The 13,355-nt window shown below is 40.1% G+C and overlaps 1 pseudogene across 1 annotated transcript; it reads right to left on the reverse strand.

Moving 5' to 3' along the window:
- Positions 1 to 4,588: 4,588 nt before the first annotated feature.
- Positions 4,589 to 6,400, reverse strand: LOC149812526 (transcription factor bHLH30 pseudogene; annotated as a pseudogene). The gene is made up of 2 exons (XR_016428500.1): positions 5,846 to 6,400; positions 4,589 to 5,082 (listed from the first exon to the last, which is right to left on the reverse strand). The product of XR_016428500.1 is annotated as a transcription factor bHLH30 pseudogene (transcript).
- Between the last annotated feature and the right edge of the window lie 6,955 nt (positions 6,401 to 13,355).

Consider the following 13,355-nt stretch of genomic DNA (forward strand, 5'->3'; position numbering starts at 1 on the left):
AAAAAAGAGTATTGGCAGCAGTAAAGTGGATCTTTAGATATCTCAGAGGAATCTCCAAAGTTTGTTTAAGCTTTGGGGGTGGAGAACCTGTATTGACATGTTACACGGATGTAGATATGGCTGGAGATATTGATACGAGGAAGTCTACATCGGGTTTTGTACTCACTTTTGCAGGGGGAGATGTATCATGGTAGTCAAAATTACAAAGGTGTATTGCTTTGTCTTCTACTGAGGCAAAATACATTGCTCTTACAGAAGCTTGCAAAGAGATGTTGTGGATGAAAAGATTCTTGAAGGAGTTGGGTTTAGAACAAGACAAGTACTTGGTGTACTGCGACAGTCAGAGTATCATTCATCTCGCCAAGAATCCGAGTTTTCACTCAAAGTCAAAGCATATAGATATCAGGTACCATTGGATCTGAGATGTGTTTGAGAAAAATTTGCTTCATCTTGCAAAGATCTTCACAAATGATAATGGTGCAGATATGCTGACAAAGGCCTTATCGATGGAGAAACAAAATACATGTCGGTAGCTGACCGGCATGGACTCCAGTTAATTAGATGTATTGGAGTACCCTTTGGGCTAGAGGGAAAGATTTTTGGGTTCAGCTCTATACATCATTAATGATATGGGGAAGTTGAATAGTCACTCACTGCTTCTCATTAATGCAGGAGAAGTTGAAGGGCCAAAACCCCTTCGATTTCTTGAATAAGTCTAGAAGACTTACATCTAGAAGGCTCACATCTAAAAGGTTCACATCTAGAAGGATCTATATATGCCATCTATAAATAGGAGTGCAGAGGTTGTGTGCTGGGGCGAGAAGAGTAGAGTGGTTGTGTGCAGCGTGCAGAGAGAGAAGAAGTAAGAGATAGAGAGTAGAGAGAAGAAGAGAAAGAAAAAAAGTTCGTCACCACGCATTGATTCTCAGAGAGAGGTGTTGGTTGTGGTGTGGGTTTTGACTCGGGTTGTGCACTCGAGAGGAAATCTTGTATCTCTCTCTTTCTGTGATTCTTTTGTTGTTATTCTCTTTAGTTTTGGGCAAGCTATTGGACGTTGTACTCTCTACATTGTACTCTCTACTCTTATTATAGTGGATTATTCTCTCTGTGCCCCGTGGATGTAGGTCATGTTGATCGAACCATGTAAACTCTTGTGTTGTGATTTGATTGTGTCTTTATTAGATCTTATATTGCTTTCGCACGAATATGTTTTTGTTATCTTCGTTATTCTACACGGGTGTTAATGACGTTCTCACCTGAGGTTTACCTCGCAGAGGGGCAGGCCCTTTAATTGACCCTGTTTTCGGCAAGGGTTCCTCTTAGAAAAAAGAAAAAAAGATTGTGATTCAATCTTTCTTCATGTTGGTGTCCACAGATCTTTATGACGTAGGTCTTGCATCCTCTGTTTTAGTTTTTCGATTTCAAATTTACGTACAGTAGAATGGATCCTGAGAAGTGACTAACAGAAGCAAATGAACAGGTAGCAACTGAGGACAATTCTCAATATTGTGTACCTAAGGAGAGCCTACAGGTAATTGAGAGGAATCAATGTACGTACCTTTAATATCATCATATCTTATGAAGGTCTGTAAGGACAAAAACATCAATCCATCCATCCCTATAATTTTTCTAGCCCTAAACCATTTAAAGAAACTAATAAAAGAGGATGTCAGAGAACGGGACTGAATGTGACAATTGATTAACAGATTCCCATGATCGTAGCTGAGGGTCTGAGCTCCTGATTCCACTGGGTATTGTCCCCAAGGTTTGCCCAGAAAAAAAAAGGATGTCATGAGTATTATATACTTGCATGGTAGAGGTGAAAAAATAAAAATATTAGTTTTTTCTTAAATGTGGCACAGGTCATGAGCTTTGAATTATAGCTTGCAATTTTTTTTTTCAAAATTATATATTCCATGGAATTCATTGGTCATTGTGGCAAGTTAGTTTGTGGGTTAATGATCCATCACAAGAGGGATATTTTGGGCAATTATTTAAATTGTTAAATTTTCACCATTTATGAAAAAGGTGTTGTATGTTTAGTAATTAAATATTGAGATGTGTCAGGCTATACAATACAATAGAGAAAATAGCCTTTCTGTCATTGAGCTTCTTAGTATCCCATTATATATTTGCACGCTGATGCCCTGATATCGCGTAGTCATTGCTCAACCTCTTAACCATTCAGACAAAGTTGACTACCTTGACCGGTTCAGGGCACTATCATGAAAGGTGCTCCACCTACCGCGTAATAATGGAAATAGTAAGTACTTTTCATTGTCCCAATTTAGTCTAAAAGAGCATAGTGAATAACCATCTTGTTCAAGCTAATTAAGCCAGCATCTTAATAGTGGTTGGAGTATCTACTCCAGATTTCTTTCATAGAGTTTTTTTTTTTTTTCAATCATAGAGTTTTGATAAACTAGGATATCGAGGTTTCATAGAGTTCTTGTGCTATTGAAGGCATGAAACTATTGAGTTGGAAATCATAGGTTCAAGCTTTATCGAGGCAATGTGACCTAAATGTATTAAACATGGTTTGTTTGGTAAGGTGGTAGGGATTTGATCAAGTTATTTCGATCTAAAAAATATAAACTTTTGAGTTGATTTTTGAAGCCCTTAAAAAGCTTGCTTATATATCACAATCATATAATTTAAAACTCATTTTCTACCAAAAAAACCTTGTAATTCACATCTATATGGTCTGATATACAAAAAAAAAAAAAATCTAAAAAATATGAAAAGAAAAAATAATTTACACTAGATAGTTCCATCTTTTAAATAGCACCCAATAATAAACACACACACACACAGATATATATATATATATATATATATATATATATATATATATATATATATATATATATATATATATATATATATATCATTTTTTTTAGTTTTGTCTGTACGGAGCTAACAATAAATGTCTTTTAAAACCAAAGACGGCTGCGGTTGTCTGGTAGGAGCAATTAGTGTACGTCACCTTCTATTGAGAGGTTGCAAGTTCAAAACCCAATGGTGCTATTGTATACCTGGTGGCCAAAAAATAAGGTCTTTCAAAAATAACAAACGATCAAAATTGATGAAAAAAATCAGCACGCATTTCATCCTCTGTTTCCGTGATAGTTTCACGAAACGTTCATCTCCAGGCCTCAGTATTTCAGGCAATAATTGTCGTCCTTTCAATAAACTTCTCTCTGCACCTGTGATAAGACTAATTTTTGACAACCTTTAAGAGCATGACTCCTTACGAACTTGACCACAAGTGGAAAAATTTTTGGTTGATTAATGAAGACCATGATTTTCTGTATTTCCATTATCTCACAACACCTTCATTAAAAAAAAACCATTATCCCACAACACCAACACAAGAGAACACAACATTACTGTAACCAGTAAAAAATGAGCAAGAATGTCTAATATGAGTCTCCTACTACGCCATCATATCTTCTATGTTGTCCCATCAACGTCGTTTGAATGCGTGGCCTAATGGTTTATACATACTAAATGTTATACTCGTGTCCTGCTTGATATATGCCGCATAGCAAGGATGAACTTGTTAGGTTGGTCAGAGTCCAAAAACTCGAACCCTGGAAAAGGAAATCTCAACCTAACAATGCACACAGCTTTCAGTATCACATTCCTATCTTACACCCAGAACTAGGCGACTTTATTGACAAAAACCAGAGCTCCCAGACCCATTTTATGAACTGTACAACTCAAGCCTGTGTTCATCACCTTTTCCATGCAATCATATGTATCACATATAGTAAGTCTCTTAGGGTACTGAAATTAGGCAACAGTCCCTATTGGTGCATACAACTGGTCGGGCACCAGCCTAATCATTGTCTGAGCCCTCTCGTTTTAGTGGGGGTCATAATGAAAGGCTCGTTCATGCCTAGACATGAGCTATGCTCAATAGACTGTGTGTGTGTGTGACAGAGAGGGAGTGTCACCGTCAACAAATGCTGAAAACAAGCGTACTTGAATATTTAGATAAGTAAACCGTGTAGGCATCAATCTTCGTTATCCAAAATTGGTCTCTAGTTGTAATCACGGGAAAGATGTGGGCAGCCTGATGCATCACCTCGTGACAATCCTCTCGATATCGGCGTGCACCCTCTCTAGCCCAAATACAGCACGTATCAGCCCCTATACTCCCTCTGTCAAAAAACACATCACAAGGAACCCGTAGTATAATTTAATTCAGGTAGTTACTAATAATATCAACCAACAAAGCAACAACTGTAAACCCCATCTAATATCTGTATATGTCATATCATTTGACTCATAAAATAACATTCCCTCCAAGCCCATACTCCACCGTACTAACACAGGCCCATAGGCCACTGTACCAAGACAATACATAAAATAATAATAAACCTTGTGTCCTAAATACAAAAACTAGAAAATACTTGTGTCATATCATTCTATTCATCATGAGAATCACGCACACATTCAAATAAAGAAAAAGAAAAAGATAAAAACAAAGATACCAACATAGTCAAATCCAAACATGTAACAGAACAACGTGGTAAAATACACATTTTCTCAACTTCTCTTTCCTTTTTGTTACTATCTTCTGTTTTTGTTAGTTCATATGGACCTATTATCCAGCATCGTAAGGTTGGTACGTTGTCTCTTCAGGCTGCTAGAAGAAGAGTCATCGGAAACTTGCCGTTCCATCACTGCTTTGAGGGCCTCTTGAATACATCCTATGGAAGGGTTACCATTACCATAACCATTAGACGATGGATTTTCATCGTTGGGGTCGTCTTCCTCACCGGTGACCACCAGTACATTCCTCACGCGGCCCCCCAACGTCGTGATCTCAGCTTTGAGAGTGCGAAGGCGGAGGGATTTGAGGGTCTTGATGAGGTCCGCTAAGAGATCAGACCTATCCTCGCAGCAGATCGATGCTTTGATGATCAACTTGCCATCCCCACATGACTCGTCGGGATCCACGGTTAACTCATCGATCTCAGTCGGCACGGGGCCCGCCTCAGCAATCTCAGACGTCAGGCGCTTCAATTCCTTAACGTGTTGTATCACCTCTGCTAGCAACGATGCCTTGTCCGTCTGAAATCCCAACCAAGAAGTAACAAATCAAGCCTTTTTCATCTCAAAAGCATAAAAACAATGAATGGGCATCTCAGATTACATTGCACTAGATTCGAGAGAGAGAGAGAGAGAAAAGGGTTGGTTTGAACATTGAAGTTTGAACAAGGAGAAGACAGAACGCTTGAAAAGACAGTGAGAGGAGTATTTTATTGCAAACCGTGTCAGTTTTTACCCAGGGGCGGATGGGAATTTCAGGCCTGCATGCATGCTTAGGCAGTGAAGGGAATTGCACATAAAGAACTCACTGACACTGCCTGTCTTTCTTCTCCATCCCCCAAACATTTTTTCTTCCTCCCAAGCTTTTTTCATCTGGTTTGGTTTGTCTTTTTCATATCAAACTCGGATGGTACATAAAAGCATCACAGAGCTCCGAACAACTTAAAAACTTCCCATCCTTTCTCGGGACTCTCATAATCAAACGACTATTCCGATTACCACGCCGCCTTCCTTACCACAGCAGCTCAAAACCCTAACTACCCAATCTGGAATCTACAAAACATGGATAGTCTCCATGTTTTTAGCGTACCTTTGTGTTTTCGTTCAAATCATATCTTGGACAAAAATTTTACCTCAAGAAAAGAGATATATGGTAGGTAATAATAGGACTTCTCTTTAGAAACAGAAAGAGAAATATGACAGATATAAGAGAATCCCATTAATGTGAGGATCAATAAATAAAAAAAATTTGCTCATACTTTTTTCTTATGATCATAAATCTTACTTTGGTGGTATTGGGGAGGAGGGTTCGAAGCTTGTCAAGGTGTCCGTTGATGCGCCCTCGTCTCCTGCGTTCGGCCTCGCTATGGTTTTTGGACGCAGCGAGGGCCTTAGCGTCCATGATCTCTTGCGCGGTGAGCTTGGTCATGTCGGCCTGAAGGCCAAACGAGGGAGACGGGCCACGAACTCCACACCCCAGATGGTCTGATCCGCCGTAGATCCCGATGCCGGAGAAGAAATCCGGCCTCTCGAAGCCGAACTGCAAGCCACGACGATGGTGCCCTTGGAACAGCAAGGAAGGAGAAGGAGATGGAGAAGGCCGGTCTCTGGCCACACAGCCCAAGAAACTCTCTTGGTCCCTCGTCGGAACCGTCGAGAAATGGAGGGGGTTTGCCGGAATCGTCCAAGGGAAGAAGGTAGGCGCCTCAGGGATCGACGACAATCCTCCCCCACCATACGTTATGGTCGGGTTGAGATTGAACATATCGTTGATCAACTCGGGGTACACCGGAATATTCTGTGATCCCTCGCCGGGACTCTCTATTCTCTTGCCACACATCTTTCTCTGTGAGAGTGGGGGGTGGATGGTTCTAATGGCAAAAAACGCCAACGGAAAGGAATTTGGATTTCTACTTTCCTTGGGCAAAAAACAAATTTGGGTGTTTCTACTGCCAATCTGATACTAGCATATATACATGGATAAGTGGGTGCGTGTGTGTGAGAGAGAGAGAGATGAAAGGAAGAGTTGTGGGCAAACCATGACAGGCAGAAAACTGGTTCGTTTGGTCATTCGTAAAGCCAAGACAGACTTCTTTCGTTCGCAATGCTTTCTGCCATCGTCTTTGTAGGTTGTCTTTTTATTGCATTAGCTTTTTGTGGCTGCTGTACGCCTTTTTCACTTTCCTCCTACGGCATTCTTTGCCTCCCTTTCGTTTCAATTCTTTAAGACTTTTTTTTTTTTCAACATTATCTTTGTTTTTGAGGAATTCATTTATAAATAAATATTATTCTGCCACAGCAGATATATACCCGACCGACTGAGACCCAGAGAGGGAGAAATGGGTGTACCTTGGTCAAGGGCATGTTCTTTGTTTTCTAATTCCATGACTCACTCCTGCTTCCCAAAAATGATGTAATCATTGTGTCTTGCAACGCACTCCCTCTCCTTCCCTCCATCACCTCGTTTCAGTATTTTTTTTATATTCATACCCTCTTTAATATACTTTCTCTCTCTATATATAAAGAATATGAGAACTAGAATTTGAGAACTAAAAATAAGAGTATTTTTAACATTTTTTTTTGCAAATCCAATAATGTGGATGTGCTTGGCATGATGAATTTGCTAAGAATCAACCATTGAAAAATGAAAATGTATTTTTTATAAAAAAAAAAATGTAATTTTTGAATTTTTAAATATTTATGAAGATTATAAGTCATTGATTTTAAAGCTTTAAAAAAAAAATCTTTTATTCATCAAAATAGGATGATTCAAGAGCAGGTTCTTATAAAACTAAGCACGTAGATCACATTCTTACCGTTAGATTCAAGATAAAAGAACAAAAAACTTCATGAAAATCGTCCTTCACACCTTCCTTCTCATATTCTAGTGAATATCTCTTCTGAGGCAGCCATGGTTGGGACACGGGTACATAACGAAGACATGGGCTAGGTCCCCACCCCCCACTCGCTCCCCCTTACTCTTTTTATTAAGAGAGAGTGCGTTGTATTTGGTTGGAAGTAAAAGAGAGGGTGGTTTTCTTTTTTTCTGTCGGTCTCTCTCCTACAGAGATTTGGTGATAGCACCACCACCATGGTGATGGTGGGATCGGGTCGATGATGTCACGGAGACGGCATCCTTGCGTCAGGAGGTATAGCCATTAATGCCTTACAAAAAATCTGCATTAATATCTCCCCCCGCCCGTTTTGCTCCTGTGTCCCAGATTCCTGTTTCCATCCGGGGACTGTAGGTCATTGTCAATGTTGGACGACCCGACCATCGTCTCGGGACACACCACCCCCACCCACTGCTTGGATGGCTCGGGTGTGACTTGACTGAGCTTCCCATATATACCAAAAACAAATTATGTTTAAAAACCACAGCTTACTCGCTAAGCCATACCCTCAATTAAGCTGAGTCGTGCATGGTCTTGAAAAACTTTGCTTTCTATGTATGTTGGGCGTCACCTTTGCAAAAATATGTCAGGAGGTGATTCAGGCATAGTTAATTTACCAGGTAGCGAAATGAATGTGGAAAAAGCAATGCATGAAGCGGAAGCGGAAGCGGAAGCGAAAGAATTGAGTGTTAGAAAATAGTACGAAGAGTGAAGCGAGATTCGTATAGGAAGCGATTGTGAAAGCGTAAAAGAAGGGGAAAAGGAAAAAGTGAAAGAAATGAATGGAAACGATTAAGAAGCGGAAAAAAGGAAACGATAATAATATAAAAAGTAAAAAAGATCAGAAAAAGATAAATAATAATATAAAAATACAAAAATAAGGGAAAAACGAGAAGAAAGAGGGGAGAAATGAGGAGAAAGCGCGCTTCAATCCTTAGAGGGCATGGATTGGATTCAAGGGTATACTTCCAATAACTATGGATTCATGCCCCTTCCTGTTAGCCCTGGTTTGATTTCCAAGGATTGTCACACGTACTGGCACAGTGACTTCTCTTGGGCAATGTTCTTTCTTCTCTGACCCAAAAATATTCGCCAACAATAGATTTAAAAAAAAAAAAAAGGACTTGCCAGGGCTTGGATTGAGGTATATGCATGCTTGAGTAACGTTGACAGTGATCGTGAATGACTCAATTTGGGGTACTCTCATAATACTGGGACTTGAAACAAATCAATCTGCCCTATAGAATTTCAAACTTGTTATAGGTGACAAAAAAGTATGATGGAATGCCCCCCGATAGAAATAAGAGAAAAGGCTTCACCCCAAAAATTAGGCTGAGAGGTGCCTAGAGAAAGATGAGAAGTAGGAAGATGCGATGTATGAACAGTTCTTCGTATGATTCTTTTAACCTTCTTTTCAAACCGCTAAAGGGGGTGTTCATGATCAAGATTGATTAGTTTTTTTTAATCCAACCCTCACCAACATAGCCCCAAGGGAGTTGTTGGCTTAGTGGGGTGGATCCTTGGCTAATAGAAGGGAGTCAAGGTTCAATTCTCATGGGCATCGCCCCTTTGCACAAGCCAGGCCTCGGGGGCAGGGTCCTAGCCTCGGAGTTTTAAGCTGCCAGCATGACGACCGTAGGTATGGCAGGCTGAGTCGGCACGATCAGGTCTTCGTGCTGCATGCGATTTATAATTCGGGTTATAAATCAAAAATAAAAATGCCACCAATATATTTTTATTCTACTGGCTTCCTAGCCAAAGGCTCAACTATTCTAGTTCTACATGACTCTGGTCCAATGCATGAAATGATTAGTCAACATCGACCAGACCATGCCCAGCAACCTTTTTACCTCTTCAGGATCAACCTGATAGGGCTTCAAGTTTCAATACAGATAATACGTTACGTACATACAAAGAATGAAGTGGGTGGGCTAGTCTGCAGCTTTTCCCATTTTTGCCGTATTTATGGATGAGCCCACCATGATTCAATCCTCTTAAAGAGAGAACAATTCTCATTTGCCTCGTTTTTCACATGTAAGCAAACGTGAGAAATTGGGATACCTAATGGGATTTGAAATCACATTTGGGGACTATTTTACTCACTTCATTGTCTACCTTCTTAGAGAGGGTGGTGTATGCCCCTCCCCCCCGATGATTCACTGAATCCCGCGTCTGTGTTCGGGGCTTTGAATGAGCATCACATATACAAGCACATGGGGCTCGTATTCCCGTGTATGTTGACATAACTTTGCATCGGACTCTAGTGTTGTTGCAAAGACTTAAGTACCCTTTTTTGCTATTCTTCTCATAAAGTGATGGTTTGAGAAAATGACAAAAATGCTCTTCATTCAAAAAAGAAAAAACAAACAGTTCAAAAAAAGGACAAACATGTCCTCCATCCAGAAAGTCGAGGATGATGTTGACTCTTCAAAGTCTTCTTCTTCTTTCTCCGTTCAAAAAAAGGACAAACATGTCCTCCATCCAGAAAGTCGAGGATGATGTTGACTCTTCAAAGTCTTCTTCTTCTTTCTCCGTAAAACACTGTAAAACCCTCTCTCTCTCTGTATAGAAGAAATCAAGGGAGGCAAAGAGTTCTCCCTGGAGAAGGCCATGAACATCAACCATTTCACTCTTTCTCCCTTCTCTCTCTACTTCTATGCGCATCCAACAGACGATCCTACATTGCTCCATCAAACACCGACTGACCTGCACACTGACTGTAGCATCGTTCAACTTGAAGAGTTGTAGAGTCTGATTCAGAGTTTTTGCCCTTACAGGAGAAGGGTTTGGGGGCTCCTCTCAGCGTGGGTATCATCGTTCAACTTGATTCGTTGTGGAGCCTGATTTAGAGTTTTTGCCCTTACAGGAGGGGGGTCTGGGGGCTCTCCCCCCGGCGGGGTTCCAGGGGGGGCCGCCTTTGGCGGGGGGCAACGCCCTCCGGACCAAATTTTTTTGGGGCCTTTCAACGACGATTTGTAGTGTTATCGGGCTTTCCTACAACGATTTGTCGTATTTTCGGGTCTCCAACGAGTCCCACAACGATTTATAGTGTTATCCGGCTTTTCAACACCGATTTGTAGTTTCTTCCGCAAATCGATATAGCGATTTATAGTGTTTTTGGATCTCACTATAGCGATTTGTAGTGTCTTTCGCAAATCGCTATAGCGATTTATAGTGTTTTTGAATCTCACTATAGCGATTTGTAGTGTCTTCCGCAAATCGCTATAGCGATTTATAGTATTTTTGAATCTCACTATAGTGATTTGTAGTGTCTTCCGCAAATCACTATAGCGATTTATAGTGTTATTCAGTAAGCAAATCGCTGTAAATCGCTACCCAAATTAGGACCAACTTGTCAGGGCCATATCTCCCTAACCAGAGGTCATATTCCAAATCCGTAAAAAATGGTGTCTTCGTTATTGACTCTAGTTTATTCCTATAAATTTTAAGCAATTTTTATTGTCATTTCATTTCCCATTTTAACTAAAAACCAAACCCTTATTATTTTGTGTTATTTGAGTTACACAACACCATTCTCGCTTGACATCCATATCTTGATTCTAGCATGCTCCCTGTTAGATTTTTCATTGATTTCTTCCAACCTTGATTGAAACAAACATATGTCTTTCTCACCACGACACCCTGTGCATTTTTTTACCACGACACTCGGGACCCGTGCCGGGGGGGAGCCCCCGGACCCCCCTCCTCTAATGGCAAAAACTCTAAATCAGGCTCCATAATGAATCAAGTTGAACGATGCTACCCACGCTGGGAGGAGCCCCCAAACCCTTCTCGTGTAAGGGAAAACTCTGAATCAGGCTCCACAACAAATCAAGTTGAACGATGCTATCCAGGTTGGGAGGAGCCCCCAAACCCTCCTCATATAAGGGTAAAAACTCTGAATCAGACTCCACAACTCATCAAGTTGAATGATGCTACCCACGCTGGGAGGAGCCCTCAGACCCCCCTTCTGTAAAGGTAAAAACTCTAAATCAGACTCCACAACTCTTCAAGTTGAATGATGCTACCCACGCTGGGAGGAGCCCTCAGACCCCCCTTTTCTGTAAGGGTAAAAACTTTGAATCAGACTCCACAACTCTTCAAGTTGAATGATGCTACCCACGTTGGGAGGAGCCCTCAGACCCCTCTCCTGTAAGGGTAAAAACTTTGAATCAGGATTTACAACTCATTTAGTTGATTGATGCTACCCACGCTGGGATAAGCCCCCAAACCCTCCTCCTGTAAGGGTAAAAACTCTGAATCAGGCTCCACAACAGTCAATGTGCAGGTCAGCCGGTGCTTGATGGAGCAATGTAAGATCTTCTGTTGGATGTGCATAGAAGCAGAAATAGAAGGGAGAGAGAGAGTGAGAGGGTTGATGTTCATGGCCTCCTCCAGGGGAGATTTCTTTCTCAGATAATCCTGTAGTGCAGAGACTGAGTCTTAAATAATCATCTTCGAGGCACTTAAGTCTTTACAACCACTCCTTTTCAAGAATCGTCATTTTTTTTTGCACCAATGGAGGAGAGGGTACTTAAGTCTTTGCAATCGCATCAAACTCCAATGCCAATTAATGTTGACAAACATTGGGATACGAGACGCACATGCTTACATACGTGGTGCTCTTTGGGACCCCCGAACATGAGATGTAGCTAACTGCTCTGTTCGGAGGGGGAACATATAACCTGCTTCGACCTTCTTATTTGCAATCAGCTACAGTTACGATTTTCCTTTATTCTTTTGAAAAAAAAAGTAAAGATGTTGTTGAAGATGGTAAGCCACAGTTATAATGGTACGAATGTTCTTGGAGCATGAGAGAAGATGGAGAAGAAAATTCTGTGATCCTAATGAAGGATCTTACGAACAACATGCACTAACTTTAGCTCAACCACACAATCAACAAAGTGGGTTTGGATTGGATCTCATGTACTTTTAGGTTTGTCCTGCAGTTGGTACCACATGAATTCTAGTGCTTTAGGGAGGTAACAAGCATGACTTAAAGGCAAAACCTAAAATGAGTCCATCTTCCAAGATTTGCCCAAGTGATCGCTTAGGTACAAGTGCCATTATTTTGCTGGACGTAATGATCGATCGACAAACCTTCGGCATAATTACAAGCAACTGGGATACCACGAAATTCTTCTTTTCGAAAGGATATTCACCACGAATGCTAATCAATATTGACATAATGAGTATACGTTGATAAGTATTCCAATCAGGGGTGGTGCCATAAATTTAAGTTAGGATGGGCACAAAAATGCATAGCGACTCATGACTTGGGTGGGTCAACTTGGTGATTTGTCTGGCTTCATCTAGTCATTTATTAATAAAAAATCAAAGAAATGAATAGCTAAAGTAGTGTCTTTAACTATAGACTAACTAACATAGTTCGGGTAAGCAGTCTAACACCTATAGAATATATTCTAACTTGGGTTTTGCTTTCAGCATTCATAAATTAATTAAAACACACTTTAATATGTCGATCAAGCATTTAAACATGCAACTTCATAATTTTCCCATCAATTCATTCAAAATTATAAATTTATTCACTCTCATAAATTCTTTTAAACATTCAAAGTTCAAACACAAACATAAATTTCATATACTAACATTTAAACACAAATGAAAATTCATTCAAACACATTCTAACATGTCCATCAAATATTCAAACATGTAACTTCATAACCTGCCTATCAATTCATTCATTCAAAATTATAAATTTATTTTCTGCTCATAAATTTCTTCATATATTCAAAGTTCAAACACAAACTTGTATCATTCAAACACAAACTAATTCATTAAAGAAAGTACTTTTCATGAATAATGCAATGTGACTAAGCTCAAGCTACGATTTTGAAATGCATTCAGTAAGATGTGACAAAGAAACACAAACATTTTGCA

Source organism: Nuphar pumila, chromosome 17 (assembly GCF_984573655.1).
Source record: "Nuphar pumila chromosome 17, dmNupPumi1.hap1.1, whole genome shotgun sequence".
Classification (NCBI taxonomy): domain Eukaryota; kingdom Viridiplantae; phylum Streptophyta; class Magnoliopsida; order Nymphaeales; family Nymphaeaceae; genus Nuphar; species Nuphar pumila.